The sequence below is a fragment of the Diadema setosum genome, chromosome 8 (genome assembly GCF_964275005.1).
Source record: "Diadema setosum chromosome 8, eeDiaSeto1, whole genome shotgun sequence".
NCBI classification, from domain to species: Eukaryota; Metazoa; Echinodermata; class Echinoidea; order Diadematoida; family Diadematidae; genus Diadema; species Diadema setosum.
Window position 1 is genome coordinate 23,288,618 of NC_092692.1, and position 17,385 is coordinate 23,306,002.

Consider the following 17,385-nt stretch of genomic DNA (forward strand, 5'->3'; position numbering starts at 1 on the left):
GATTAAAAGGCAGAATCTCCTTTGCATAACCCCCTTCCCCACACTATCTTTCGTTATGTCCCCTTCCATATACGCTCAGTGCTTTTGTCCCATTTTTGTTCTATATCATCACAAAGTATGTACTAGATCTTTAATTTCAGTTCCGACATATTAAAGAAAATCCCTCTTGTTGGAGGGGGTGGTGTATCTTTCAATTAACCATCCCTCCTCGGTTTCTACCCTTAGATTTGGTACACTCCTTTTACTGATAATTTCAAATATTCCATTATAAATGTGTATACTAGATTTTTTTTAACATTTCTATTCTTACTGCAAAGGCTCCCTCGCATGGGAAGGATTGGGGGACAGCCCCTTTCATACCCTCCTCTCGCTGTATCAACCTCTCCTCCACGCATTGATTATGGCTACACATTTGGGTATGGACTTTTTTTTTCAAAATGGTAGTTCAACCAAGAGTGGCACGAGATCATTGAATTGCAAACACAAGAATGCAAAAGCTCCATAATGTGGGAGGGGGATACCTCCACCCACATCCTTCTGTCGATTGGTCTTCCTCCATAGATGGCTGACTTACTACACCTTTTTGATACAAATTTCGAGGTATTCCTTCAAAAGTGCCTGTGTGCCAGGTTGTTGAATCTCATTTCTCAAAATACAAGAGCTCTCTCGAATGGGAGTGGAATACCCTACCCTCGCCAACGCTGCGCTTGCTGGGTTCCCATCCATATAGACTTGGTACACCTTGGTGATCCATAATTTTCCAAATATTCCCCAAATGTATGCATCAGATTAAAAAAAAAAACAACAAAGTAAACTTTGTCTTTGGGAGGAGGGTAGGTGAGATGCGCCCACACCCCATCAACTTCCATATAAGTGATGACGCATACATTAAACAAGAGCTACACTGAATCACTGATTTCAGGTCTAAACCTGCAAAAATCCAATCCCCCACCCACATCCTCCCCCTCCCCTCCGCTTCATTCCTTTGCACCATGAACTTATGCTTTTACATATTTTCCAAGTTCCCCCCCCCCACATGAAAACAGATCGACACCCCTTGCTCTGTGCACATACCCGACTTAGATAATTACCTGAAAAGTTCTGCGGAATGAGTAGCCACTTTTTTGGTAACAGAAATGCATGGTTTGTAAGCCTTACATTATAAACAATTATTAAAGGGCACGTTCACCTTCATAAACATAAGGATTGAGAGAAATGCAACAATATTAGTAGAACACATCAGTGAAAGTTTGAGGAAAATTGCACAATCGATGCAAAAGTTATGAATTTTTTAAATTTTTGTGTTGGAACCGCTGGATGAGGAGACTACTGCAGCTTGTGAGTCATATGCGTACAACAGTATAAAGAAAATGTAAAAGAAAATTCAACATATTTTCACTTTTTCGCATAATAAAAGAGCTCTTGACTTGCCTCTTTCTAAAGGCAGGGGAAATAATATTACCCATAACATTTGTCGGTAACGAGTCAGGGGAATGTGTACTTTTTTCAAAAGATGGCATTTTGTGAAATTCTCTTCATATTTTCCTTATATTGTTGCACGCATGTGACATCTAAGTTATTCATACACTGCAGTAGTCTTCTCATCCAGCGGTTACTGCACAAAAACTTCAAAAATTCATAACTTTTGAACGGATTGTCTGATTTTCCTCAAACTTTCAATGATGTGTTCTACTATATATTGCTACATTCTCTCAATCCTTATGTTTATGAAGGTGAACTTGTCCTTTAACTATTAACTATCGCAATATCAATATTAACATCCTCACATTTCATTCGAGGTATTTGACCTTGTGTGAACGTTAAGGTGAAGGTGAACGGTAATGGCTCGTTAATAAGCAGGGCCTACGAGTGCTCTCTAGAACATCATCATGTTTACCATTGATAACTATTCTGATACTTTGAGGTCATTGACCTCTCGAGATCATCAGAAGTCAAAGGCAGAAACTCGTCTGTGTGCCTTGGAATATGAAGACGATGTCATTGTACACAGATATGCTTGTTTTGTATATCTTTACCATGTTTGACCTTTCACCAATGATGTCATACTTCAATATTCTGATATTCTGAGGTCATTGACCTCTCAAGGTCATCAGAGGTCAAAGGTAGAAACCTGTCCGCTCTTTAGAATATGAAGACAATTTCATTGTAAGGCAGATATGCTTGTTTTGTACATCTTAACAATGGTTACCATTAACCAATGACATCACAGATCAATATAATGTTTTGAGGTCATTGACCTCCAAAGGTCATCAGAGGTCAAAGGTTAAAACCTGTCAATGCTCTGTGGAATCAGAAAATGGTTTCCCTGAAGTATAGATGCATGTTTAGTGAATCATAACCACATATATCATTCACAAATGTCTAAAAACATCGATATTTTGATATTTAAAGTTCATTGACCTCTGGAGGTCATCAGAGGTCAAAGGTAAAAACCTGTCAGTGCTCTGTTGAATCTGGAAATGATTTCTCTGTGGTATAAATGTATGTTTAGTGCAACAAAACCACATATATCATTCGCAAATGTCTAAAAACATCGATTTTCTGATATCTAAAGTACATTGACCTCTGGAGGTCATCAGAGGTCAAATCAGACTTACCTCCCGATCTTAAAATAAATCTTATGGTATGTACTAACACTGGTGAAAGTTTCATGCTTTAGTCAAATTTTGCACAATTCACGTGATTTTGAGGGCTTATCTGCTCTACTACAAGGGATCATTGGACATTTACTTTTAGCATCTTCCTGAGCCGAATGTTATCCTTATTCATTTCCGAACGCAAAATCAAATATCTGACATTAATTTTTGCATCGTAAGGAGCTGAATCTTACCGATATTCATTTCCAATTATTTTAGCATCTTACGGAGCCGATTGTTACCGCTGTTCATTTCCAACAGTAAAAGCAAACATCCGACTTTTTTGGTGGCCCGATCGGGCCACCAAAATCTTCATTTCTGAAATATTGTCGACCCGACGTGCGTTTTTTGGTGGCCCCGGGCCACCGGGCCACAGTTAGTGTCGAGCCCTGTCTAATGAATGTAGATGATCGCAAGTGTAACAATGAAATATGATTCGTCCCCCCCCCAAAAAAAAAAAAAACACAAAACAAAACAAAACAAAACAAAACAAAACAAAACAAAACATGCAAGAATGTTTGTGATTCCATAGCTGCGTTTATCCGGACATGAATCTAAAAAAGAGTTACAAAACCTCTTTATTGTTATCATTATTATTATTAACGAACCATCAGAAAATCAAAGCTAATCTTACGTTCAGATTAACATTTTTTTTTTCTTTTTTCATTGTCGAATTAGCAAACCTTCAGAGTATCGACTCTCGAGCTAGCTTGTTTCATTTTCGGATAAACGAACTTTCACAGTAATGTGCAAATATTTTTTTTAGTCGGGCATGAGGAAATGTTCAGAAAACGTGTATAGACGGGTGGTAAAAAAAGGAGAAAAAATAGGTTTGAATTTTAGTTTAGCATCGCGTCTCTTTGCGTGGTGCTCGTTATTCCGAAAAAGAATAAGATTCACTATCCCGATGGTAGTTATTTCGAAACACGCATATTGCATGTGCGGATGTTTGTTAATCCGACAAATTTAATTATGGTTTGTTTAATTTGATTTGTGGTTCGAAAAGTTCGTTTATCTGAAATTGAATTACGCGGCAAGAAATTACCTATTTCGTTTACAGATAAACGAACATTCAGAATATGGAATGTTTTTGAGTGAACAGGACTTCGAAATAACGAAACTTAATTTTCATCTTTTTCTCTTTTCGATTTAAGAACCTTTTTTTTTCAGTTTTTGGATGATTAACCCTCGGGAGTGACGATCTTTTAAAGTAACGACCAGTAACCTTCCCCCCTCCCCCTCTCTCTCTCTCTCTCTCAAGTTTATGTCGTAGTTTGACATCTTTAATTTTTTGTTTGTCCGGTATTCATTATTCCTAAAATAATGAAAAAAGAAGAAGACATGAGATACATTTGTACGTATTCTATAATTCGTTATTCCAAATCTGAAACACGCAAAATCCCTGTGCCAATGTTTTTCTTCCGAAAATATAAGAGGGTTTGTTAATCCAAACATTTGTAGCATTATTCTGAAGTTTGGGTAATGTGAAAATTGTGAAAAGGCTTGTTAATCTGAAAACGAATTGAATTTGTTCCCAGATTAAGTTTCTTATTTCTTAAGTTTTAGATTAGCGAACCTTCGGAATAAACAACTTTTAGAGTAACAATCAGCAACATGTTTTCGCTTTTTTTCATAACTCAGAATAGAAATAATGTACAAAATGGAGAAGTATTTTAAAGCAGGAAAATAAGGCATTTCAAGTTTAACACTGTTTATCTATTTCATTTTTCTTTATCGGTAAGTACAAACAATTCTTACAAGAAATAGAAAAGGAAATAGAGAGAAAGAGAGAGAGAGAGAGGGAGAGAGAGATAGCCCTATTTTAGGCAAATTAAATGAGAGAAATAAAGAATCATTACGTTTGTAATCCTGGCTGGGTCTTCGACTTGTCAAACATATTCCCTGTTCATTCCTCCAGGCCCCAGACTGTTCATGACCGCCAAGAATGCGCCAGTACGCGCGGTTTCTGTTTTTGTCAAATGGTCTCTCTCCTCTACCCCCCCCCCCCCCCCATCCCCAAGTCGGGCACCTTGCCGTCGTGGAATTTTTATTGTTTCTTGGTAAACTTGGTGTTCACTTTTGACCGCGCGTTATTGATTTGTGTTATTTTTATCTTGAATCGCGCACTGTGCTCGGTATCCACATGGAGCACGCACAACCAGTGACTACCCGACTCACCTGTAGGCAGCTAACGGCGAGCAGAAAATGGCAGTTTTTTCTGCTATCGCTATTTTCTACTGCCAAAATAGGCTAATACATCGTATTGGAATAAAAACTTTGTTCGATATCGATGAGCGTTGATGTGGCATCGTAATGCAATACCCGGGCTTCTTCAAGTAAGTCAGTGTTCGACAGTTGTTGAAATCGTGACATCGCTAAACAGTATGTTAGTTTTGGGCTTGCGTGTGCATTATTTCATGGGTTTGTTGAAGGGAAAATGTGGAGAAAGAAGGCGGCTTCAAAATTATCTGCCTGCCCGATTCGGGCAAGCATTTTTATCCTTGTTCAGAACACTTGTACGACTGATTTTCACTTGCCCGAGCAATCGGGAAGTGCTTATGTCCGCCCTGCTATTAGGCTTTGCTAGCCTAGTATTGTACCTCCTTGGTCTGACCGGTTTGAGGTCAGCTACTAGTCAGGCACAATGGCGTGATAGCTATCATAGCAGATGTCATTTACGAAGTTTTACGAGCGTGTGCACACTGGTGAAGCAGTGATGTAATTACTCGCGAAAACACCGAACCTTGTCGATGTCGAAGATTCAACTCCTTCTCTTCCCACCTCCCTGGTTAGAATCTCGTATAGTCGTACAGTATTACAGTATTGGGCGCGAACGTAAACAAACACACGTGGTTATGCAAAGCATGCATGGCAATTACGAGTAGTTCACGTCTATGTTCCTACGCCAATGAAAGTACTTCCATGACTTGGCTAATCACGTAACAGGCCAGGCACGCAGGCAGTGAGGATGGTGGTGCGGCGAGCGGCTACCAATGCGGATCGAGCAGTAGAGCCACTTCACCGCGGATTAATACAAGTACATACTGCATGCGAGCAATCGCGAGCTACGAGACTGGGCTGCACAAGTTGTTATCTCGATCCTCGTTTTAAAATCTCTCCTATTTTGATATTTCGCCATTTTTCGTAAGTCTGCTTGTTATTGTCAACATCACCATGTCTTAGATTATCAATCCTGTCACGGACATCCTCATGATTTCCAATTAAACGCTTCATATGACCAGCGAAACTTGAACGTGCTAACATTACAAACGTAAGAAAAATAAGATTACCTAAGTAGCTTGAATTCCTGAATATTGAATATCTGTAAGAATTACAAAAAATCGAGAGAGAAATGTTTCTTCATTACTATTAAACCATGAAAAGTTATATTTCGTTCAATTCGACTTTTATATAAGGAAATAAAATGCAAAAGAATCAGGTTGTACCTCCGTTAACATTGTACACACATTCACCGGGCAGAGTCCGCAAATCCAGTGCGTGACGTCAGGCGAAACGGGCATCTTTCCTGACGAATTGGCCCTTATCAGGCTCCAGAAAACCGCAGTTTTTCACGAGCGTTTACTTCTTTCTAGCAACGCGAAAGCGAGGTAACAAAATTCCATTGCCTTCTGTGTCTTCTGAGCTTTCTACTGATGCCTAAATTGCAGAATTTAATGATCTCTTTGAATGTCTACTTTAAAATTGTCTGAAACTTCGAGATTTCCCATTGGAAAGTCGTTTTAAGGATTTTAAAATTTTGACGCGCGCTTACACGCGCGTCATGATGACCTGGGTAATTAGCATAGTACAGGGCATTAGTCGTGACTTGACTTATATGTCTTACCAAGAATGATAAAGAAATGACATTTTGTTATGAAGTTATGATCGATTATGTGACTTTATGTAAAAATCACAAAATGACGCCTAGATGACGTCGCAGATACGTTATCATCATGAAAAGTTTCGTGTACAGAGATAGTGATATGAGATATGTTAACTGAAAATTTCATGTTAATTGGTCATGTCATTGTTGAGATATTTTGTCCACAAAATTCATCAGAAAGAAAGAAGAATAATAAAAAAAGGAAGATTCCGTACAAACTCAGGTGATACGCCGATAGCGTATCACCTAACGAGACATGAAACTCGTCACTGTAAAAGACGAGTTAGGTGATACGCTTAGGGTCATCAGATATCGTACTTGTGATCGACAACGAAAACAATGAAACATAGCGACTTAAAGTTATCTTGCCGCAGTAATATGTTAGTAAAGTCGAATTTTTGTACTTTTATAATTCAGATGAAATTGTTTATAACAATGGCAAACCACATGGAAGGTTCCGTACGTGTGTCTGCGTGTGCAAGTAGGCCTAAGTAGATTAATAGGTTTTCTTAGTACAGTGTATCTGTGCCATGTCGTCCTTGACACGAACAAATTGAAACACGACAATAAAGTGTTTCAAAGATCATCTTGACTTTGATATTGGTCTTTTCAAATATGAACTTTGACCCATATTTGCATAACCAAAACTGCTATATCTAATCTTGTCATTATATAATATGATCAGTTGGGAGAGCTCTTACAGCTACAAGCCTGTAAAATTTTCCAGCAATGAAGCGTCCAATACAAAACAAAGGAAAATACAGCGTGTGTGTGTCTTTACATGACAATGGGATTGATAGCTGGACGAAATATGGTGCTATATTGTAACTACTTACTGACCCATTTTAACCCATCCACGTACGGGCCTCTGTGTAATTTGTAATTTCGTGCCTGCCTAGTAAGGTGGCCATGAACTTGGGCGCGATCTTCCCTACGGCACGATCTACACGCAAAGGGCATTCATACGTCATTGAAAAACTGCCTGTGTCATTCCCACTAGGCAGGAGGGTTGATGTGTGTAAACTCGCGCGAATGTGCACTTAGTTGACTCAATACAGCACTAGTTTATGTCAATTTTATGAAAGGAAATAATACACTGTGAATGAACTATGAAAAAATATTAGGTTTTTTTGTATTTTATTCATAAACCCTCTTCATTTCAACCCATCTGTAATCACATCTTACCCACTTGCAAATCGATGTGTCCATAACGTCCTCGAGCCCCCGGAGATAGCTCTGGGACATTCCATTCAATGACGGGGTTTTTATTTAGCAACGTTATCAAATAACTCTCATGTAAGCAAGTTCTTGCTATGGCTAATCTGTTTTATAATGTATCATAATCTATCTATGCTTAGATAACTTAATTCAAATTTGCAGAGACATAGAAAAATATTTGTTTTACAATCGTGATACGTTCAACTACTCATTTACCCTGTGCTGAAATCTGCATGTCTGCTCCGCACGTGTTATCGCTATCGCTCCAACTTTGATCGCGATAGCTTGTGTGTGGTATAGTATACGTGTGGGGAAGCATGGTGCTGAAAAACACGCAGCATGTGGCATGGTACAAACAAATCGGACGTAAGAAGTAGTACATTCAAGAGCTAAAACAGACAAATAGCGAAGTCAAAGTCCACTGAAAAGGTCTTGACACTGTAATGTATGTTCCAAAATTATGTTTGGCTTAGTTTTGAGAGGATTTTCTACACTTTGAAGGTTTTCCTTGCACGAGATCAGGAATGAGATCGGTGAACTAGCTACTCATACAACGTGTACTGTATGTATAGAACATGTGACTGCATGCGCATGCATGCACTAAGTGGATGTGAGAGTGCGGCAAGAATGCTACGAATGTACCAGGCAGTACGGTGTGCTGTAAATTCTTGGGGCAAAATTAGACTTCATTGTTCAGCCCTTCTAGTATTCATATTTGTATAATAATTCTAATTCTTCGTAAAAATCACAATAAAAACACTTCATATATTCATTATATATTTTAGAAGCGTAATATGAAATATTGTGGCTTTTTTTTCAGTCCAAGAAAAAAATATTTTGAATAAAAAAGTAATAATAAATAATAGTTCTTGACTCAAGTCTAAATTCTGTGTGCCTTCTTGCAGTTACCCCGCAGTTGCCCATGGATACGATGCATAAGTAATCAGCTGTTGACAGAGTCATACCTACCCTACTTCTCCTGTTAGATTGTAATTGAGAGCGATTGTGATTTTATCGGTGGCGTTTATAGTTTTATAACCCTATCCAATAAAAAAAGACAAATTCAAACATCAAATGGTGTGACAGTTTTTGTCAGAATTCCCTATCAATATCACTTGTTGCCACGATAGTTTTCAGATTTCACTTGCTTCATTATCGAAGCTGTTGGACATGTGAAAGAACTGCTTCATAAGAAATCACCTTTGATTTATTATTTATTTCACAAACAAGAATTTTTATCACTTACATATTTCTTTATTAGCTTAATGTCATAATATTTCATGATGGTATGTGTTCTGTCTTTACATGGCAAGATGGGATTTTTTTTTCTTCCATCCAGGGTCAAAGAAGAAAGTGACAGGAAGGAAACAAAAAGGATAGGGAAGAAATGAAAAGGATAGAATGAAACACCTGCTCAGCAGGCTCTTTTTTATTGATTTAACACAATGGTGAATGCAGTACGTCAGAATTTAAGTACAGTTCTAAATAATTTATTCGTTGAAAAATGAGCAAAGAAAATGGGATTTCATCGAGTTCTAAATGAAAACTAAATTAGCATCACCATTTAGATCTAATATTTACTACAGAATAGACCTGATGCAAACTCATTGTCAAGCTTTTGGTGGAGTTTCTTCAGACACGAATTTTGGTAGCACTAAACCCGAGTGAACAAGCAAAAGGGAAAACAAAATGTAATAGAATGCAGGTCTCTAGACCACTCCTGTCTGTGCACGAGCGAGTATCAGCCCCCGTCTCAGTGTCACTCTCGTCATCGGCTTAGGCTACTCGTGTCGTACTCGCCATCGTCAACATCATGGTCACACGAAATTAATTGCATCATCAGAAGGGTTCGTACATCAACATCACCAGAATCATTATCATCATCATCACTATCATTTCAACCACAGCAAAACCCTGAATATCACTCCCATCATAGTCACTCTCACAAAACACAGCAAACGATACAGACATCGCAGACCTAGCTAGACATTAGTTGTACACAAAAATGAAACGGAGGTGGAAAACTAGTAATGAATACACGAAGACTATCGACGATGGCATTTTACCGTAGAAAAAATACACAGAACATCTTGCACCGGAAAGAAAATTGAGGTAAAAAACTACGATGAGGAAAACTAGGGTGAAAACCCGATGCTTGGAAGATGAACGATGAAGACACTTTACGGTAAAAATGCTTACATGAAAACAAACGAGTGGATACCATACAAAGGACGCTGTTTTCGCACACACGTAGATAATCTACATCGTGTTCAATCAAAAAAGTCAACAAACACTCGAACAAAAACTCACCTCTAAATTGTTGCAAACGAGATAATCACTTAACGCGATATGAAAGCAAAAGAGAAAAAAAGAGAGAAATGGACGGGAAACCTAGAGAAGTTACGCCACACTCACTAATGTAATTGGAATTCGACACACACCAGTAAACAGATATCGTCATGCACTCTCTGAGGAGATCGATATCACGATACCGCGCGTAAGAAATCACTGCAGTTGCTGGGGCAACAAAGATACATGCGCGCTGTAAGCATGAATATTGATTAGTTTCTCAGCAGGCTCGAACCCCTGGTAGGTGTTTTAGCCAATAACAGACATTCTAAAATATATTTCTTTGCATAAATTATTTTTCAGAGTCGCAGTAAGGATCTCTGTGATTGGCTAAAATCATTCTACAGCTCCTGGCCAGGTCTGAGGCACCGAACTAAAACATAGTGGAATGCGTGTCCCTGTTCCCAACATACACGAGACCGTGCAGCCAAATTTACCGTGTTGCGTCGCCATCTTGTTAGGGCAATTTTTCCTTATATGGAGTGCACGCTTAGGAGCGGTCATACTGGGCCACTGGTACGCGCGCAAGCAAGAGTACGCCGTCCAGTGGCTAGTGATTATGACGTAACAATGCACGTTTGTACATGACAATGGCCTTGCGCTTCGGAGACACAGATCAAGAAGTTTGGCGGAAAGTTTCGTGGGAAGTTTGCGGTCACACTGGCAAAACTTCGAGTTAAACTCCTCGATCTTTTGCCAGTCTGACAAAGTCGATAAAAGGGTCAAGAGGTCAATGAAATCATGTTTGAACGGGCGCTGTGTGTACGCTGTATGGCGGCTATTCGGAGGACTCACATTAGTTCTTTTAACATGTTTACGGCGGTTTTGTTTTTTGTTTTTTGTTTTTGTTTTTTTTTTTTGCTGTTGAATACTAGATTGCTTTATTAAATCTAGAATGACATATGCACCGTAAATAAATCAAGTTTTTTCATTTATAAGCACTTTAACTTAGGCATAATGCTCGCCACTAAAAGAAGTTAGGCCAAGAGTTTCAGTTGCTCATCAAAAGCAGGCAAGATCCTGCGTCTGTCTTATTGCTTCATAATCATCAGTGCTTCCACTTTCCAAAGTCAGCCCTCCTGAAATCAACACTAAAAACTCCTGGAATTTACAAGAATATCCTGGAATTTTTCAAACAGGCTACACAAACATGATTAATTGTGAGCTGGGGGAGGGGGTCAATGCATAATACTCAGTGATATGTGAGTGATACATTACAGTCCTATTAATTTTCAAGATTGAAGGGGGGGGGGGGGCAATCCCCCAGAAAAAAAGATTGAGGGGCATGCCTCTCCCCCACTTTTTACAGTATATCACATTTGTACTCCCCCCCCCCCCCCCAGAAGTACATTTACCAATTTTCTGTGGCAAAGTCGAATTGGTGTAACATACGTGTAAATTCTATTCATTCTGTCTGTGCCACATTCTCTCTCCCTCTCTTCCATCTTTTTCCTCTCTTTCTAAGTCTCTCTCTTTTAGACACATATCTTAGTGCATTTTTTTTCTTAGTCTCAGCATAACACACAATCTCTACGAATGTATATGCTGTTATTTTTGCGTAGATAATTTCGCTGACAAGGTTATAGACACTTTTGCGAGACGTTTTTGCGAATTGACACCGATGCTTATGTTAATGCACTATTCACACGGCGCATGGAGACATTTTCGCATGTTGTTAAATTAGCAATTCAACCGAGACTCGCGAAATTCGCGAAAATTTAACCCTTGCAAAAATAACAGCTTATATACAGTATCTCTCTCACACATAAGTTTAATTTTCCGTAAAAAATCTCAATGTCAACTTCACATTGTGGGTTGAGCAAGGAGGCTATAGGCTACAGTATGACTGTTCTATACACCTTTCAAGTAATGAATATCTGACGCTCGACCCTCAAATCGATCTGCTTGAATGAATGAACACAGGAAGAATCATTTTGAATTCATGTTGACAATGAAAAAAAAATCACATTTAATTTGAGAAGACAAAAAGTAATTATGCTGATTTCAGGAGTGACATTGCAAGACGAGATGGCATTTTGCATGAGACGGTGCATCGAATTCACCCCGATAACTTCGAAACTCGTTCTTTCTACCGAAGTTCCTTCGCCAATACTCAATTCTTCCCCTGCATATGCGCTGTTTGAGCGTCTCCATCATACCAAGGAGGTATGAACATACCTCCTTGATCATACCATATACCACCCGTGTTACCCGTGTGTGCGCGATTGATGAGGAAGTGGGGGTGGGGTGCGCGATATGACGCGTTCATGAACAATCGCAAAATGAGAGAGTGGTTGGATCCACATAGCGTGCACTCCATATAAGGAAAAATTGCCCTATCAAAATGGCGGTGGTAGCAAGTTTTGGTGGCTGCGTATTTCCTGGGTGAACACGCATTCCACTATGTTTTAGTTCGGTGGTCTGAGGTCGTAGGACGCCCTCTTCTGGTCATAAATAATGCACCCCACGCTGGATGTGGGGTATTACGCGAATGGGTTAAGGGCTCTGCTGCTTGAGTATCTATTTTCAGCTAAATGTATTGTAATTTGGCGATAACCAAAAATTCCCATGAGCAATAGAAACACTCTAACCTCCGATACAAAACAAGGGATATTGCGTATTTGTGTTCGTGGGGGTGCGTATACTTGAGGAAATAGTAAAATAAATGACATCGGAGTGAATCTGAACTGCCTAAGAAAATAGAAAAATAAAGAAAGCCCTTACAGCTACATGCCTGTGAAAGTTTCCAGCAGTAAAATCAATGAAGCGTCCAATACAAAACAAAGGTAAATAAAGAGAGTGTGTGTTTGTTAACATGACAATGTGATTTGTACCTGGACGAAAGCAGCATTTCCTCAATTAAAATAAAGAAAGAGACATCACTTCTAACCACGTAACTAAACGGCAAGAGTGTGGAACGTAAACTTCTACGTGAAAGATGAATCACGACGATCACCCGTGACCGACACATCTTCAAAGGGGATAATTAGAAGTGGAAGGAGTGCCGAGCATATTGTCTCAGCAATTCCAAAGCAATGACACTCTTACATTTAGGCATACCATAATTTCGCCTCTGAAATCAGTGGTATTAATCATGCACCATTGCTTGCATAGTCCATAAACTTTGCTTTACAAACTTTCAGTGAAACATGTCATAAGAATCTGTAACTCCATTAGCAGTGATTGACTACATAAAGAAAGATTTATCAAATTGAACGCTTAGCACGTATAACCCAGGGGGATTATAGCCTGATACTCTGTTCTTCACTGCCCAGATGCCAACAACACTCATCACCTACGGCTACATGTTGTAGGTATAGAGAAACAGCCATGACGAATAAAAGTTTTGCCTTTTCTTTGACAGAACGACACACAACCCCTTCAAACACACTATAATTGGCAGGGAGGGACATGAAAAAGTTCATTACTAATACTAAACAGCATATATGCATTCTACTCATGTGGCGCGAGATACCTCTATAGCAACATAAAGCCTGTCTAAGACTCCGTTATTGGGTCAAACAATAACAACCTGGAATTTCAAAGAGATGAGCGAGACGCCATTCCTGCTCAAGTTGAGTTATGTAAATTATTTTCTGACCTGTCCTGTGACAGTGTAACAGGAACAAACGTAGAGAAAAGGAAAGAGAAAACGAAAGGTGGCAAGCGGGGCAATTAACAACATGATGAAATGTTTAAATACAAAACAAGGGAAATAGAGTAGCTGTGTTCAGGGGGTTGCGTATACTTGATGAAATAATACGATAAATGACATCGGGGTGAAGCTGAACTGCCGAAAAAAAAAAAGAAAAAGAAAGAATAGGATAAAGTCCTGCGGGACTCGAACTTCTTGCCTTCCGGTATGGCATTATGAACACGCAGCGCGCTAAGCGATTATGCCACACGGCTCTCCTAAAGATCGTGTGCGAAATTTCTATATACTATACACAACACAAATTTACTTTGACATTGAAATTTTTGGCGGGATACGTCTTCAAGTGAATGTGATTGACTGTGATGGTGCTATTCAACTTCCCACAACTGGCCGCGTGGATTCGATCAATATACAGTTGCAAAGATAAATCGGGAATCGTTTCGTCCAGATTCCATTCTCATTTTCAGTGATCGACAACGAAATTTGTTAAATAGCGACTTGAAGTAATATTGAGAAACATTCGTGAAGTCCAATTCCTTATACAGTCCCACATAATTCAGATGAAATTATTTCTGTCATGCAACCAAGTGAAAACTTCATGCATGTGTCAGCGTGTGCAAGTAAGCCCCTAAGATAGGATATGTAAATGAATATTTGCCAATAGGTCTTTATATTGTATTTAAAAAAAGCAGAAATCAAACATGGCGATAAGGTCTTTTAAGAGTCGCCTTCACTTTAACATTTGTATTTTCAAGTCGAAGCAATGTGGTCTCCAACACAAAACAAAGGGATATTGTGTGTGTGTGCGTATGGGTGCGTTTACATGAGAACGTGATTTCTACATGGACAAAGGTGTGATACTCCATTGAGGAAAAAAAGTAAAAGATAGAAGTATTTTGTTTCGTGCTCTTGTGGGATTCGAACCCGCACATGTGCAACCTCACGTCTCTGGCGCCAGAGACGTCACCTTTAATCTGTCAGCCATACGTCTCGAGAAAATATGAGGAACGTAAGCTTATATGTGAAAGATAAATCAGGAATCGTTTCGTCCACATTCCATTCTCATTTTCAGTTTTAAGTTGCAAAATTGTCAACCTGATGAGATTTGAAAGAATAAAATGCATAATTACTGCAACTTATTGTCTCAGCTACAACATACTTAAGTTTCAGAGGAAATGGAGCAAAATCAGCTGAGATAAAGGTGCTTGAGCGTTATCAAGTCAATGCATGGTTTTAAAAAAAAAATCACCTCCATAGACATAACACGTAAACTTGTCTGATTTTTGGTCTTTACCTTCAATCACAATTTTCAGTATGATGTCATCAAATTTCAAAACCATGACATGGACTTGAAAGGCAAATGTTCAAAGTACAACATATCTGAATTTGGGATAATATTGAGCTTAAATAACAGAGATACGAGCAAATGAATATCAGAAACAGTACCTCAAAAAAATTAATTCCACTTTTTTTATTTCAGATGACGATATGATGTCGTTATAGAGCATTTATGGAAATATTGATACTTGAAATGTTATTTACAATTCATATGATTTTGTAATATGCATTAAAAACATAGGGTCAACAGACGTTTTAAAGAGCTATGGCGAAATAAAGACATGTTTTTTCACTATATTTGCACATAGACGCGCACGCGGAATTCCAACTTTGACGCCAGTGCATTCCTTTGTTATAGGTCAAAAGTGATCGGAAATCAATGGATATTGTTACTTAATGTATCAGGGCCCCGTTTTATCAAGATAAAGTTAGCGTTGATTGTGAAATCAACGCTAACTTTATCCAACTTGAAGTCCGCTATAACTTTAAATCTTCTGTAAGTTTCCGTTTTATGAAGAGACTTAATAGTTGATTATAGTTATAGTGGATCACCATGACTTAATTATTGATTTAGTCAAAACAAAAAACACAGGATGAGGCTGGTTTCCGTTACTGTCTGCTTAAAAACAATACAATACATAAAGTAAAACAAACAACAGAAACGCGATGTACATGATTGTTTGCCACGGCCACGGAAGCGTAGTCTGCTAGTGCGACGCAGTGTTATTAGGGCTACAGCCGCTGAATTAGAAGTATGTTTGCAACAGAACTGCAAAATAAGACATTTTGCATTGTATTGGCGAAAGTAGGTCGACAGATATAGCTACCTATCACATCTCGAGCTCAACGAAAATCTGCGTACGCGCGTACCGTAAAGATCCCGCACACTATGTAGGATCTCAGTAAATCTGTTATAACAGTATTCATTGACATGGATATAAATGTACAGTAAACGACTGTCCAAGGTGAAGGTCGTGTATGCATTGTTTCAAGTCTTGTGTGTTTTCATGTAGGATTATGGAAACTTGTGATAGTGTGGTGACTACAGTAGCAGGCTGGGATTGAGACTGCTGTCTAACATTAGGGTGTTTGCGTGCAGCAGTCGCGCAAGCAATGCGTGCCGGTCGTGAATTTCGTGCAAGGAAAAGACCATAATTACATGAAAGAAACGCAACTAAATGTTAGAGAAAGTGAGCAGTTAACAGACAAACATTTGTGACAAGACCCCAGCTAGACTAGAAATGTGTGACAGTCATCTTTCTTCTGTAAATTGCCTTACAATTGAGTCTACCTAGAATGTTAATATTTTATCAACTATAAAGATATCATGGATTTGGAGCGGTTAAGAAAACTTATATGTTGATTTTGGAGGAAGTTGGAGTTGATTTCAACTCTGGGTCTCGTGATAAAACGGACTTGAAGTTGATTTGGAAGTTAATCATAGATTAAGTGGACTTTTAACCATTTGATTTGAGAGGTTAATCATAGAATATCTTGACTTGACGTTAAATTTATCTTTTGATAAAACGGGGCCCAGGAATCCAAATCAGTCAAAAAATGTGCATGCGGAGGGACGTTTGTGCGCGGAATTTTTTGAAACGCTTAAAATTGTCTGAAACTTCGAGATTTCCCATTGGGAAGTCGTTTTGAGCATTTTAAAATTTTGATGCGCGCGTAGCGTAATGATGACCTGGGTAATTAGCATAGAAAAGGAAGATCACGTGTGACCTGAACTTTATGTCCACTGAAAATGATACAGAAATGACATTTAGTTATGAAGTTATGTTCGATCATGTGACATTGTCCGAAAATCACAAAATGGCGCCTAGATGACGTCAGAGATATGTTATTGTCATGAAAGTGTTATTGTGGCTAGATATTGTCATGAGATATGTTGACTGAAAATTTCATGTTCCGTCATGTCATTGTTGAGATATTCACAACACAAAATGTGGCAGAAAGAAAGAAGAACAAAAAAAAAAAGATTTTGACAATCACAATAGGTGATACACTTATAGCGTATCACCTAATTAGTTATGTGATAAGCAAAAGGTAAGAAATTCCAAGAAGTATATTATGGAAGGGATACATATGAGAGGAATATTTTTCCTTTTGTGTTTCCCACCCACCTTCCCCCCTTTGTTTTGTGTTTCCCACCCACCTTCCCCCCTTTGTTTTGTGTTGTTTGGGTTGGTTTTTCTATGCTCTTGTGGTTATGGGAGGACTTGTTGGGGGATGATGTGATGGGGCTGAGGTCATGGGGCATGCTAGCCTTGCATGCAATC

The 17,385-nt window shown here is 38.8% G+C and overlaps 1 protein-coding gene across 1 annotated transcript in view; it reads left to right on the forward strand.

The window, feature by feature from the left end:
• The window catches only part of LOC140232380 (nuclear distribution protein nudE-like 1-A), a 225,960-nt gene that overhangs the window by 167,783 nt on the left and 40,792 nt on the right, over window positions 1-17,385 (forward strand). The gene's annotated exons all lie outside the window — the stretch shown is intronic.